We start from the raw sequence: 5992 nt of genomic DNA on the forward strand, positions 1-5992 counted from the left end.
TTTGTTTTCTTTTCGGGGTCGCATCCTTTAAATTGTTAATGATTAAAAATTCAAACTTTCTGATATTCACCACAGCTAAAGCAATCAAGAGGCAAATTTCTTCTTTTTCTGAATTTGTATCTTTGCTAATTTCTTACCAAATAATAATCTAGATGTTCAAACAGGTTTTCTAAACTTTTTCCGAACATATCTCCCTGGCCATCGAAACCAAAGGATAATTGAGAAAAGAAAGGAATCTGATAGAAAATGGAACTGGAGAAGGAAAGAAGGGGGCAACCAGGGAAGATTAGAGAGTCGGGATAGATTGCGGAGAGTGTATAGGGAGATTCTTCAGGTGGGGATGGTAGTTTACAGAATAAACTGGTAGCCAGTTGCCCTCTATACACAACGGATGACCTAGATGTGTCTGTAACTGTGGGAGAGTTACAAATTGTAACAAAGCAATTTTCCATAGTGAAAAAGATCACATTTTTAAAAATAAAAGGATGTTTAAAACGATGAGCAATTGACTAATAAATCAAAATAAAAATGATCTAAGACCATGATTTACGCTGAAGTTGATCGTTGTAGCTCTGCCATTAATTGGAGCCAAGCTTAGTTCTATATCTAATTATTTAAGTAGGCCACGTTTCTTTTTTTTTTTCCCTCCCAATTTACCAGGAAAATATATTAGTTCCAATGCAACGCACCCATTGGATACAGGAAAACCATAAGTAAAAATTAAAGTATTCCTCAAAAGTGCCCCTATAATCTGTAATGTATTAATAGTCCTAGGTGAGGGAAAGCGAAGAAAAGTTGAAAATGTTAGGAAAGCAAGCAATGCAATGTAAAAGCATGATGTCTGTATATAGCATTGGGATACCTAACAAGCTTGGCTGCGGCATTAGGAGTAGGTTCTTCTGCGTTCTGGTTCCACCTCAGTAAAGTAAGTTAGGATATCAGGCCAACTATTTGAACTAGAAAAAGAAAAAACAACAATTTAACAGAGAACAATAACTAGTACGAATGATAAGCAATGCACATGAATTAACGTGATTCAACTTAATCACCAAACCTCCATCCACAAAGAAAAAAACTTATTCTTATTATGAAAGAAAAATATTACAAAATTATAACTTGATTTCCGAGTCCAACTCTTGTATAACTTTCTCACCTACTAAAAACTCTCTCACTCTTTTTTTGTGTGTCTTTGTAAAATGCCAATCTGCATATTGTTAGAGAACATTATTTGACCAAAAAACCAAATAATAATAGGAAACCAATGCTAATTCCTAAACTTATACAAAATAAAAAATAACTTCTAAATTCTAAATAAAATAGAAAATTCCTTGGCTACTATTTCAAGTAACTAAAATCAATTAGAAAACTAGTTACTTCCACACAAAATAAGGATTTTGATAATAAAAAATTAAGCCAATTTCCTAATTGTGAGGACTCGCAAAATTTACTTATTTAATCTCCTATTTCTAGCTTATTTAATTATTTATTTGGCATTTTACTCCGAATATTATTTTCTAAACTCTTGAGACCTAATTACATGGAAATATAATTTCATTATATTTTTAAAGTGACTTGTTTCAAAAATTAATTTCCGGAAGCTCGTTTAGTGAAAATAGTGAACACGTCTTTGGAAATCTTGACCGATTGAGAGTACAATAAGTTTGGAATATTGGAGACATGTACAATGGATCTAAATTAGGTATTTTAATGTTTAAATACTTAAGTGATAGTTATTAGTACTGTCGTTATAAGAATTTCTTAGAAATTTCGTCTTATCGCGCATAAATTGGAAGTACGCGTTTTTACGCTCGCGATTTAATTTAGAAACTTTAGACCCTTAATTTGGGACAATTGAGAGTAAATAATATTTATATGAATATAAGTGCATTAGAGGTTTAGTGCACTAGTGAAACAAATTCGAGAGGAATCGAACACGAAACGCGCGGGAAAAAGAGTTGACCTTTGAATCAATGAGAGCCACACATTTTAGTTTCACATGGGTGCATCACACTAGATTAAAACTCTCCACATACTTACCTCAATTGCTGACTCTTTTCCTTCTCAAACCAGCCGTGCAACACCAAGAGAAGGAGACCAAAATTCCTTCTTCATTCACCTCTCAAACTTGCACCAAATCACTTGAAATTTCTACCACAAACTCACAACAGCTTGGAGATTCATCTAGGCAAGGAGAGGAGCTTCATTTCCACGGTTTTCTTGAGGCTCAAAGTGACCAAAAATTTCTGATCTAGTCATCCAAGAAGGTAGCAAATCATCCAACCCATAGATCTTAGTTTTTGTAAGATATATTGCACACATAATGTTATATAATCATGTGGGTAGCTTTGTTTATGGTGTAAAATGAAATGGGTGGGTTCGATGAACTCCTACCTTTGTCTTGGGGACTGATCTCATGCTTGATGATGAAATTAATGGTGGTTTAGTGCTTAAATTAGTGGATTAATGTTATATTGTTGGTAGAAAATCAAAGGAGGTGCTTGGAGCAAAAGTGACCGTTTTACCCCTGCCTTGTCCGACCATTTTTGTGCAAAATTTTGAGATTCTAATGACTTGATTATGTTGTTTACATGTTATTGTGAGTGTGTACAAAATTTCATTGAAAAATAACATGATTTGGTTGGCCAAATGAGTTGATTTCCAAAGTTAGCAAAACTGGAAAATGAATCCCGTATTGCCCAGGCAGTCATTTTGTATCGGCCATAACTCTTTGGTCTGATGTCGAAATTGAGTGCCGTTGGTGGCATTTGAAACTAGACATTCCCAGCTTTCCATTGGTACCAAATGCACGTTCTAGTTCTACTTGAGTGAGCCACACCATTCGATTGAAAATCACTGTCCTGTTTCGTTTCTCTCCAGGAGACAGGACAGGACTTGTATCTTGATGCTAAAAAACGAGCTGGTTGTGGATAGAATTTGAAAATGGTTTCTTCTGATAAAATTCATCTTTATGAGAGAGCTTTCCAACGCCATCAACCATGTCCAATTCCAAGTTGAATTGAGTGAGTTGTGGCCAAAGTTTGAAACTGCTACAGTGATAGAATTTTCCACTTGGACAGATTTGTAACTAACAATGATTTGGGACTTGTTGTTTTGGAAAGTTTGTTGTCCAACATCTACCAAACTTTATATTAGATGTTCCTTGGACTTTGTTTCACAAATAAACCAGATTCGGGTTGGTTACTTTGGACAAAATGTTTAAAAAGGAAAGAAGAGCTAGAACACAGTTTTATCTTGGGAAATTTCTTGAACTTTGATGGTTTAGTTAACTACCTTCCCGTGTGAATTTTCAAATAAAATTTGATAGAAGAGTAATCCTCATATGGAAGTTTAATTGTGCAAAATTTGGTAATATTCTAAGATCATTTTGATACGCAAATGATGTCACAAAATTCGCTCATCGAACCTGGAAAACTTTTCGTTTTCTCTTAGCCAATTGGTCAAATCTGATTTGGGGAATTTTATTTCGAAAATTTGGATGTCAATGGTCTTTAAATTACTCAGTGGATGTTTATGAACTCTTGGTTTCAATAATGGAGAGATTTGAAACTGATTTCATGGTACAAAAAGTTTGTAAACAAAAGAAAAGTGAGAAGGTAGTTTAGCCTTGAAACTCTTCAAAAACTTTGGTTGTTTTAATGATTGCTTTACCGTGAGAGTTTTTGTATGAAACTTGGTAGAAATGTTGTTCACACATGGGAGATTTAGTGTACCAAGTTTGATGTATTTCCAATGCTAACTCGATGACCAAATGATACTTTGAATCTAGTCTTCAAACCTGGAAAATAGCCCAACAGTCTTAACTTTTTCAGCAACTTGGGGCTACTATATCTTGGTACTCAAAACTCCGATTCTTGTTTCGCCTATTGTGTTTTAAACCTTGTTTGCAACTCTAATTGAGTTCCAAATTTCAAAGGTTAGTTCAGAACAAGTGAATTTTGCCGAATTTCCAAAATTGGCCAAAAACCAACTTAAATCTGTCTTGGTAATTCAAGTTACCAATTTTGAGCCTAAATTTGAGTGCCTTTCACTTACATTCGTGGAAAAGTGTCTTCTAAGAACTTTTAGTACTTACAAAGGGGTTTCCAACAGTATCAAGTTTTCTAATTTTGGACTTGTAGAGAGTGAGATATGATTTTTCAAAAATTGCTTGTTAAATCTGGAATTTTTCTAATTTAAAGGAAACTAAGGGTTTCGAACTCTCCCTTTTCCTTCAATATCATTTGATCGTTTTACATTTGATTTCAGAGATAGAAATTAGATTTGTCTTGTGTTTTAAAATCCCACTTTTGAACCTCGAGTTACTCGAATTCTTAGACTCGTCTCCGCGTTAATTTTTTAGATTGTACTAGTGTACAATCTTCCTCGATAATTAGAGCGATATTGAGTGGTAGTTAATTATTGTTTGCTCAGGCACTCGAAGGAACCTTCAAGAGGATCTCGGAGCGGACACCTAAAACGCCTGTTTGAGAACTACTCGCTTGTTTTGACTAGGTGAGTGTTCCATATAGGAATACGTAAATGAATAAGTCTAGAACATGCTTATTTCATGATTATTAAATGTTAAGTACTATGTGTTAAGTAATTACCATATTCATGCCTATTTACGGAAGTATACTTGCATTGCATATCTACATGAATTGGTTAAATGATTAACCATATCAAATGACCATATGAACTCGATACATGCTTAACTTGCTAGATTGCTTGCTTAGCTTATTCGGTTTTGAAAAATGGGGTCGAGTGTGTATTTTATCGCACTCGTTCTCTTTTGAGATGAATAACTCATGCATGGAAATGATCGAATAACATGACTTGGTATGCTATGGTTGCATACGTCGTTGGAGTGAATCTCCTCGACTCTCGCATGGTAAAAATAGGATAACGGCCAATGATGGCCTATTCATATGACAAATGCCTGTCAATTAACCGTCACTACTCAACCGTTAACCGTTAACCGTGAACCGTTTACCAACCCACATGACTACTTGATTACTTGACTATCTGCTCACATGATTTCCAATCTACATGGCTATTCGATATCCGTGAATTACATGCTCCCATGAAATCAACTTGTATTGCTTACGTGCTTACGTGCTAAGTATCCACTTGATTACTTGATTATCATGAATTACATGTTATATGAAACTGTCCATCATTATTAGGCGAGTGTGTACTTTACCTCACTTGACCTACTCAAATGATGAATTTTACCTTTTGTTGAATTACTTGGTTACCTGTGCATGTTGTAAGTTCTAAGCTGAACTTGGGCCCTGCCCTTGGTTACTGACCTACTCGAGCCAGGACTGGGCTCGGTCGGGCAGATTGGAACCCTGGGCCACCGTTTCGGTATACTCGAGTATTACCACTGGAGGAATAAGGTGATGGCCAGTCCAACCGAGGGGATCCGGAAGTCATAAGGTGCAGATGACCGACAGAATTTCACTGGAACACCGTATCCTACCGTATATATTTACCTTGTATCATGATAATTGTTTCATGCTAAAATGCCAACATGAAATCCTGAGTTATGCCTGTGATATGCTCCATACCTATTACCTGACCAATGTACTCATATCATGATACCTGTCTCATGATAAATGTCTCATACCATGATAAATGTCTCAAATTACTCGTACAATGATTATCACCTCATGATAACATGCCATTGTGCAACATTGAACCATGCATGTGATATACCCAACTTACTTGATTTATTTGAACTGTTAGAGTGTCTTGGAACCTCATTGAGCTGTGTAGCTCATCCCACGTTGTGGTTTTCTTTTACAGGGTTCGAGACCAAGGGTGCTCGTGAGTAGTACTAGATTGTTTTCTTTTGCAGACTTTAAATTATATTATAACGGATGGCTATTGTACCCTTTTCCGTTGGGTTGTATTTAAGCTTAAAAGCTGCATAATTGTAAGTGTGAGATATTTGAAGTACTTTAATTATGAATTGAGGTTACTTAAAGTA

The 5992-nt window shown here is 35.4% G+C and overlaps 1 long non-coding RNA gene across 1 annotated transcript; it reads left to right on the plus strand.

The window, feature by feature from the left end:
* The first annotated feature begins 2065 nt into the window (after window positions 1-2065).
* Window positions 2066-5992, plus strand: LOC140004933 (uncharacterized). The gene is made up of 3 exons (XR_011812752.1): window positions 2066-2264; window positions 4432-4512; window positions 5809-5992. It is a non-coding gene; the product is annotated as an uncharacterized lncRNA (long non-coding RNA).

This window comes from Coffea arabica, chromosome 4c, assembly GCF_036785885.1.
Source record: "Coffea arabica cultivar ET-39 chromosome 4c, Coffea Arabica ET-39 HiFi, whole genome shotgun sequence".
In the NCBI taxonomy this organism is placed as follows: Eukaryota; Viridiplantae; Streptophyta; class Magnoliopsida; order Gentianales; family Rubiaceae; genus Coffea; species Coffea arabica.